We start from the raw sequence: 9,432 nt of genomic DNA, 5'->3' as shown, positions 1-9,432 counted from the left end.
CTCTGTAGACCAGGCTGGCCTTGAACTCAGAAATCCGCCTGCCTCTATGCAAGCACAGACCTGAGTCTGACTCACCAAAACTTACCAAAGAACTAACAGAGGCAGCATATGTCTGTAGTCCTCATCTGGGGAGACAGAGGCAGAGAGCTCTGGGTGTTGTGGCTAGTCAGCATGATTACATTGACAAATTCCACATTCAATGAGACCTTGTTCAGTGGATCCTACTAAAGAAAGACATCTGACATTGGCCTCTGGCCCCAACAAATGCACAATACAAAAACATGCATGAGTGTGAGTGCACACGCACAGATACCTACAGACATGCCTACAACATAAACATGTACACACAAGCAAATAGCAGCCTGCCCAGTGCAAGAGAGGTGCAAAAGGCCGTCTATAGAGTGGCTCAGTCCAAGGGAAATGTCCCAATAGGCAAATGCAGAGAGGAAGACAGCCAAACAGTACTTGTCTAATTGGAAATGGGGACAGATATGGATCACAAATGGGCTCAAGAGATCTTGAGTATAAAGGCAATGACCTAAGATTCTGGCAGTAGCTGCACCGATCTATAGATTTATCGTCTGTGTATTTATCTGGGTCTATAGATTTCCCACGGAGCCTGAGTTTGACAGTGTGTGTGGCTCACACTTCAATGAGGCACCGTGGAGGAAATAGATCTTCTGAGAGAACTGCCCTAGTGCTTGCTGTATTTCTGCAGCAAGCTCTGTGAACAGCAAGTCCGCAGTTCTTTCAAGGCATAAGACAAGCAAGCACACACGTGTCTCTCCCTGGGGAAGAAGCACACCTCCGAGGAATGACCGCATCGTCGTCTCAGTTGCTTGGTTACAAGGATATTAGTAAGGGGAGGAGCCATGAGGGGTGGGGTACCCGGGGCTAAGAAGCAATAAACCTGTGGTCTAGTGGGAAAGGTGAGCAAGGAGGAGATAGATGCCCATGAGGTTGAACTCAGACTGCACCAAGGATGGCTTGGCCCCAGGGACAGCCACAGAGGCCTTTCACTGTTTAAGTGTTTAGGGAACACAACTCATGACTGCAGGGGGAAGGGGGTGAGTAGATTGGAGCAGGCGACTAGATAAAAGCAAAGTATGGAGACATGGAGGTCGCATTAAAGTCTTTGCTCAAAGTGTCTCAATTTTTCCATTTAGGCAAAAGAGTGGTTCCTCACATAGCACCCCGACAAAGGTCCTGCTTGAGCCTTATTGGATAACCTATGGCTTCATCCCCTGATTGAGAGATCTCACAGAAAAAGCTCCTGGAGTTTAAAGGACACCTGTAAAAAGGTCATTTAAGACAAAGCCAATGTCACTAGTAAATTACGGTCCAATTTCTGTGGGTGGCCTACTCAGGTCACAAGCACGGCCGAACACGGAGATTCCCAGGATATTTGGCCAATGATGCCTTCATAGCTCTTCAGTCAGAAGAGATCCCTGAGACACTTAAAAACATCACTTTATCTCCTTAAGTAGTTCATTAGTTATTATTACTAGATTAACTTTAGCAATCCATCTTCAACTAGAGCTATTTGTAAAAATAAAGTCTACTTCAAAAACAGGCACATACACATACTTGCACTCATGCGCATGCGCATATATGCACACACACGTACACGTGCACACACATACACACATACATACATATACATACACACATACACATGCACACACAAACACACATACATATACATACACGCATACACATGCACACACAAGCACATACATACACACACACATACATACACACACAGAGACACCCGTAGACATATACACATAGACACACACACTCCAACTGAACACCCTGCTCTCTCCTTGCAACACGGTTCTTGTATTCTTCTCTTTTCTCTAAGAACACACACACAACATTTCATGAACCCTGGAGGCTGCCTCATGACACACTGTATATTTGTGAGGTGTCATGTTGTGCACTGGTGGGCTCCTGCTTTCCTGAGGATTCTAACAGAGCAGGGTGTGCATCCCACTGTCTAGTAAGCCTTGTAGTGCTTCATGTCTTCCTCTTACTGTCTCAAACATCTCCCTGGTGTTCCTGCCTATAAGACATGAATGGTGGTGGTCATATGTTCTGCTAAAACCATCCATGAAACAGATGGAATGTTCTAGAATCCCAAAGGACAGCGGGCTTCCATTTTTTTCTTTCTCTCTTTGGTGAATTTCCTACTTCCAAAGAAAATGAATTGAGGAACAAGGGCTTGTGTGCATCACAGCTTTCATTGGAGAAGGATCTATAGATACAAACTCCAGTTATTCTCAAATCGTATGGACAGACATCTATGCAACTGTATGTATGTGCATGTGTATGTACATATATATGTTTACATACGCAGATAACTTTTTACACACAGGTATACAAGTATAGCATGCTCCCCTATTGAAACCTGAAACTTTAGAAATGTGAGGGGTTTTGCTTGTAGATTTTTAGACAGTCTTGCTATGCACCCATGGCTGGCCTGAAACTCACTCTACAACTCAAGCTGGCATCAAATTTGTGCCAATCTTTCTGTCTCTGCCTCCCAAGTGCTCAGACTACAGATGTCATAACCATGCCTGGTTATGAAGGGGTGTTCTCCAACTAGGAAAGTCACATCCATTATATTTCTGACCAGACCTCCCAGAAAGCCCACACTGACCGGGTCTCTGAAGCGCTATGTGACTGTCCAGATCCCCACATGATGGGAAAGTGTGAGGAGAAGGCGGAAGTGGGGCAGAAGGAAGGCAAGACATCCCCTGCCTGCCGGAGCTCAGAGTAAGATGGTGCCTCGGGTGGGTGGGCTCAAGCAGTTTAGGAAATCATATCAGACCGTCTCCCACTCCAGGCAGCAACAGAGGCAAGGACTGAGCAGGTGACTCAGTTAGCAGAGTAACACTCACAAGACTCTGGGTTTGCGCCCACATAAAGCAGGTGTTGTGGTATACCTACCAATCCAAGTACAGGGAAGGTAAAGGCAGGACATCAGAAGTGCAACGCCCTCCTCAGATAGACTATAAGTTCAAGGTCAGCCTGGGAGCTGTGAGGTCCTGTCATGTGTGTGTTCTCCCGTGTTTGTGCACACATATGTGGAGAACAGAGATCTATCTTTTCTCAATTGCTCTCCACTTTGGTTCAGAGTGGAGGACTCCTAGAGTGACTGGCCACCGAGCCCCATGATCGATCGATCCTCTTGCCTCTTCTTTTCCAGCCCCAGGCCACAGTACCCAGCTTTCACACGGATGCCTCAAGCTGAACTCGGGTCCTCATACCTATACAGAAAGCAGTTTGCAGACTAAGCCGTCTCCCGGCCCGGAGACCCAGCCATTAACAATCACAAGTTACAGAGACAGATGAACACGTGTGGAGCACTGTGTATGTTCTAGCCACAGCACAGCGCTCTCCTGGCACAACCGTGCACACTGGCTCTGTCACCCTTGTCATGTTAAAGGTAAGGATTCTGCCTTTGTCTTGGGTGGGCAGGGAAGGGCTGGCTGACTCTTTACACTGCCTTTATCTTGAACAAAGCGTTTGTCTCTCATCTTCTCTGGCCTTTCTTGGGAGCTCCCTGGTGTCCTGTCCTCCCTGGTTCACCACATCCCCCTGATTCCTATGTACAGTAAGAGGTCAGACTGAGGCAAGAAATTGGCACACACAAGGATGATGCTGTGAGGCTCTGTGAGGAGCTGAGCGGGGAGGAGGGCGCGGGCTCATTAAGTTGCCTTGCAGAAGGGGCCAGAGCAGGACCTGGGTGAGCAGCCAGGGAAAGGGAAGGAAGGATGAAGGAGATGATCATTTTCAAAAGCATGATCCACTGTGACTGCGCAGCTGGGGTTGACAACGTTCTCCTAATGAACTGAATGTATCCCCCACTGTCATTCAGAGTAGAGAAAATCGGTACAGGGGCACCATAGATGAGACCAAAGAAGTGGGTCGTTTGAAAGCCTGCCTGTCGGGCTAGAGAGACGAGGCGGCTTAGTCCATCGTGTGCCTGCCACGCATGCGTGAGATCCTGAGTTTGATCCTCTGAACTTGAGCATGAAAGCTGGACATGGGGTCCACCCCCCAAATCCTGACTCTGAGGAAGCAGGCACAAGAGGATCTCTGGGGCTCACTGGCAGCCAGGTCCTTAGTGAGTGAGGCCTTGTCCCAAAAACTAAGATCCCAGAGCCTAAGGAACAAGAGCATAGGGTTTCATCTGGCCTCCGCTCGGGCAGATGTATCCACGGGTATTCACACAATAGCACACTTGCATGTGCACATGTGTGTGCGGGCATGGGCGTGCATGTGCGCACGCGCGCACACACACACACACACACACACACACCAAAAATAAATAAGTGAAGATAGATAGATGATAGATGATAGATAGATAGATGGTAGATAGATAGATAGATAGGTAGATGATAGATAGATAGATAGATAGATAGATAGATAGATAGATAGATAGATAGATAGATAGATAGTTAAGACCAGACCAAACCAGACCAGATCAGTTTCTGTTTGTTTTCTCACCTTCCTTAACCCCATCTCACCCTGATGTCTATCCCCGGCTGAAATTCTTCTGGTGAAGCCGTTTTCTTTTGGGTGTGTGTTTGAGGCTAAGCACCTCCAGATGGACAGTTTGGAAAAATAAATCTTTTAAAAAACGGCTCCACGCTGTATTTCTCACAAACAAGGTTGCAGGGGCGGATCTTAGTCCATGTCTGCTGGGAAGTTGAAAGAAGCAGACACACCAGTTTCTTGTTTTCCTTCCCTCGGTCCTGACAGAGCTCTCTGGCCACCTCGTAACCTCTGCTTTCTACTGAGCTCTTCCTCCGTGCTCTGCCTAGAGAGGATGCCTAGGATAATACAGATGCTCTTCCGTGTATACAGTTTGCATTGCCACTGTAGTAGGAAGAAATATTACAGGCTTGTCATGGCAGGAACTGCGGAGAGCATCATAAGATAAATTTAAAGGAGGAAAACTGTGTAAGCCCCCTTTCCCTTTATTAGCTATAAAGGCAAGCTTAGGCAGAGATCGGAATCTGGCCAACATCCCTCAACAAAGTTTCCAAGTCCCTCTCGTGTTTTCCAAATGAAAACATCGCCACCTGGTGGACACTGTCTTTACTGAGGGTTTTATTGTTGTTTTTTTTTAACACCCAGAAGAGGGAACTTTTAAAACTCAGCTTGACCCCAGAGATCAGCAGTGGACAGCCAGAGGACTATAGATAATGGAAGGAGCTCAGATTTCAAATTACTCGCTGACCTTTTGAGTCCCTAATACATAGCTGGCTCCCAGGAGACTGAGTCTCTTGCAAACCCTTTGTTTTCCCTCTAGTCTTCCCTGGATGTGGCCTCCAGGAACACCTGCACTTCTCCCTGCTATTGACTGGGAGTTTTGCCTGTTATTTCGAACCTAGTGTTTTGCTCTCCTCATCGGAAGATCACCTTGGCGGCAAAGGAACACAACATCCTCTTTTTGTGTGTGATTCTCATGCTTAACATAACGTCCAATCACCCCACGGGCCTTACCCCAACTCTGCTCAGGATAACTCTGCCAGGAAGGGTGTACAGACAGAGCTCGCCTCCGTCCCTGTCAGCTCAGTGTACCCTGAAGAGCCCTGAACCCAATGTGTCAAACTGACAAACTCATTCCTTAATCTAGAAACAGAACCCTGGCAGGTTGGAGTGGATCCAACTTTCATTTTGACTTTTAGAGTCAAGAGATCAAATTTCGAGAGTTATTTTATTCATTGAAGCAAATTACAAGACCTAATGAGAGGTTAAGCTCTTTTGACCTACAAGTGTACCACCTTTGGGGGTTCACAGACCTCTCTGTATCTAAGAAAAAGGGGATATCCCGAATTGTTGAAATTCCAGGAGGCCATGGGAAATAAAGAGTTAGCTCAGTGGTGACAAAGAGCCATTCCTCAGAGATCCAGTCAGGAATGCCGTGGGCCCTCAGATTTCCAGTGACAGGAGCCAGATGAGGGATGAAGCTGGTAGTGGCTGAAACAGGTTTATCTACCGACTCAGCTACATAGGACCCAGAGAAGAGCTGGATTTATCTGGAAGGCAAGATAGAAATCTGATGCCTGATTCGTTTGAGGGTCAAGACTAAGATATATGCCAACTTTTCCATCTGAGAAGTTTCCAGAAACCCACTCTCCTCTCACTGGAAACCCATTGTTATCTCAGAATGGAATTTATCACATAGTCATGGCAACAGAGAGCCAGTTTCAGGACCAGGGGAAGCATCTATCTTCCATGGTCAAGGATGGCTTTCGATCAGAGAGCATCCAGAGCAGAGATGCAGGCTGACCAGAAGATGAATGTGTCCAGGCAACCACCACCTCTCCCTTAGTGATGAGTCACCTCTTCACTGATTTCTGCATCTCCATCGTCCTCTGGAGATGTCTCTCCACAGTGCTTTACTCCCCTTCCAGACCCCTCCTGTGGCTTCCCACTAAGCCTAGGAGTGATTGACTAAACTCCTCGTGTGACCTTCAGGGCCTTCAGCAGCTGGACTTGACCTTCCTCCACCCCTCACCATCCTATCCCAGAGCCTCTTTGCCCTTTGTTCTGTTTTGTTTTTTTTTTTTTTTTTTCTTTAAAATATTCCTTAAAATATTCACATGGCTCCCTCCTTTATTTTATTCAGATCTCAGCAAGGTCCTTTCTACCCAGTCTATTTAAAGTCGGTTTTTTTTTCTTCTCATCTTTACCAGACTGCCTACTCTGCTCACCTTAGACTGTAGCAGTAATCATACCTGGCGTTGTATTAAATGCCTATTTATTTAAATGCCAGCCTTTTCTCTTAGAATATATCTCTTAGAGAGCAGGAATTTGTTTTTTTCCCACTGTTTTCCCCTTATGGCCTAGGACAAAGAATTCTACAATAAAACATCTCCAGCTATTGAATCTGACCACCCACCAATCCATTCACCAGTCTATCCATTCACACATGCACCCAAGTGTGTAATAATACACCCAGCCATCCATACATCCACCTACCCATCAATCTATCCATATATCTACCCATCTATCTGTCCACCAATGCAACCATCTACCAACAATGAGTTCATTCACCCATCTACCCACCCACTCATCCATCTATCTGTCCATCCATTCATTGAATAACCTCATACCCCACCCATCTACCAATATCCATCTATATCACCCAGCCCCATCATCTTCTGATTCAGCTTATAAATACTGCTGCTTATAAAATACTGCTGCTTATAAATACTGCTGCTTATAAAATACTGCTGCTTATAAAATACTGCTGCTTATAAATACTGCTGCTTTGATGGGACCTTTGTAAGAGGAGATCACAGATGCTAGAAATATCCAAATTCTGTCTGAATTACCTAAAGCAACGTTTCACTGTGTAGATTAAGGGCTAAGTAGAACTTTTATGTGGTGAGCTCTATGTCTTCTGCATGATTAACTTCACAGCATCTTTGATCTTCTCAACACTTTGTGTTCATGGCTAAATTTTTCCAAAGAGAGAAATTTAAAAACCTTTTGCTGCCTTTTCTTCAGATATTATTAAAAATTCAGAGAATTTGGAGGTGAATAATATAGATAAGATCCCAGTCCGTTGGGGACAGTAAAGAAGAGAAGAAATTGGCTTCACAGGCTCCATGGCAAATGGACCCCGAGGCAGTCTTGGGAATCAAGGGAACAACTTTGAGTGAGAAAAGATGCAGCCTTGGCCAGGTGAAGTGAAGAATGTAACAGATTCTTTTCAGTGACCTAAAAGATTCTTTTAACAGAAACATGTCAGGTATGGGGCTTGACTGGAACAGCCTAGCTTGGTAGAAGTTCCCAAAAAAGGAATCAATGCTCCAAAGGCAAGAACAATCATTTTCATAGGCAAAGACAATGATAGTCAAGATTACCACCTGGAGCTACAAGAATGGTGCCCATAGAAACAGTCATGAGTGGGCATGGCTACTGACTGTCAGGTCTGGCCTTAAGGAAGTCCAAGAAGACCCAAAAGCATCATGGGAGACTCAAGCCTGGAACAGCTGAAGTGATTACATTATTATTAACTATTCAGAACCTACAAGAAACAAGGCCACCCTTTCCTGCTGATGTATGTGCAGACTTTCTAGAGTCTCACACATGGGGAGTTTACCATTAGCTTAAAGCACTCGGCAGTTCTTGGGAAGCACGGTTTGTCATTCCACCCAGTTCAAGAAGAGGACCCTGTGGAGAAGAGCAGTCCCACAAAGACCTGTAGGGGATGGGAAGGGGAACACTTGGAGCCTCTCCTGAATACCTTAGTCCAGAAATCAAGTGAAATCAGTTCTTCCCAGTCCAGAGGTGCTAGAGAACTTGTGTTATCTGTCTCTCTGGTCTTCTGTCAACAAAATGAACATGCACATGACACTTACTCCACTGGCAATGAAGGCTAAAAGACATTCTGCCTACATATTATATGGCTGATGGGTATCCCCTCCAACTCTTCCTCTCCTTCTCTCTCCTGTTCTTTCTCCTGTGTCTGTGCTCCTAAAATGCTGCCTATCTGGGATGTCTCGAAAGTACACGCAAGATAGCAAGCAAATCAAGTTCCAAAATTGGCAGCTTTCCAGTGCAAAATCAAAGGGCACACTTGCCTAGCTAAGGCTTATCACAGACTCCAGATGTGTATTCACTGTGTTTCATCTTTTTGTTTTTAACCTATGTATCCCTTCCTCTCCTGGACACTCAGCCCAGAGAAATATGTACCTGTGTGCACTGCTATGGTTTTGAATCTGGGTGGTTATTGTTCTGGTTTTACTTCTTGCTTTTTTATGACATATGGCTTGTCTTAATTAGAGTTTCCATTGCTGTGAAGAGACACCATGACCAAGGCAACTCTTATAAAGGACAACATGGCTTTTAAATATCTATCTATAGATCGATCGATCTATCTATCTATCTATTTAACATGCATGAGTACACTGTAGCTGTCTTCAGACACACCAGGAGAGGGCATCAGACCCCATTACAGATGGTTGTGAGGAGCCATGGAGTTGCTAGGAATTGAACTCTAGGACCTCTGGAAGAGCAGCTAGTGCTCTTAACTGCTGAGCCATATCTCCATCCCTGCAGTGTTTCATCTTTTAAAAATTGTCTCTTCAATTCATCAGGCCATCGATTGACTGGGCTGTAAGAATTTTGTGTCATTTAACCTTTTGAGTTCTTTACATATTCTACCTAAAAATCCACTGTCAGATGTGTAGCATGCTAAGACTCTGTAGACTGTCTTTTTGCTTTGCTTCCTTCATTGGTCAGAAGCAGAAACATTTTAACTATATGGGGTCCGATGTGTTGGTTGTTGGCATGCTGAGTGGCTAGAATCGTATGTGCCTACATATGTGAGATTGGAAGTGAAATTCCTCAGGGGCAAGGGGAACTAAGAGGCTAGGGAAGGAACTGAAGCAAAGGAAGCATAAA

This window comes from Mus pahari, chromosome 3 (genome assembly GCF_900095145.1).
Source record: "Mus pahari chromosome 3, PAHARI_EIJ_v1.1, whole genome shotgun sequence".
In the NCBI taxonomy this organism is placed as follows: Eukaryota; Metazoa; Chordata; class Mammalia; order Rodentia; family Muridae; genus Mus; species Mus pahari.
The sequence above is the reverse complement of the archived record's forward strand: the minus strand, read 5'-3'. Positions refer to the sequence as shown.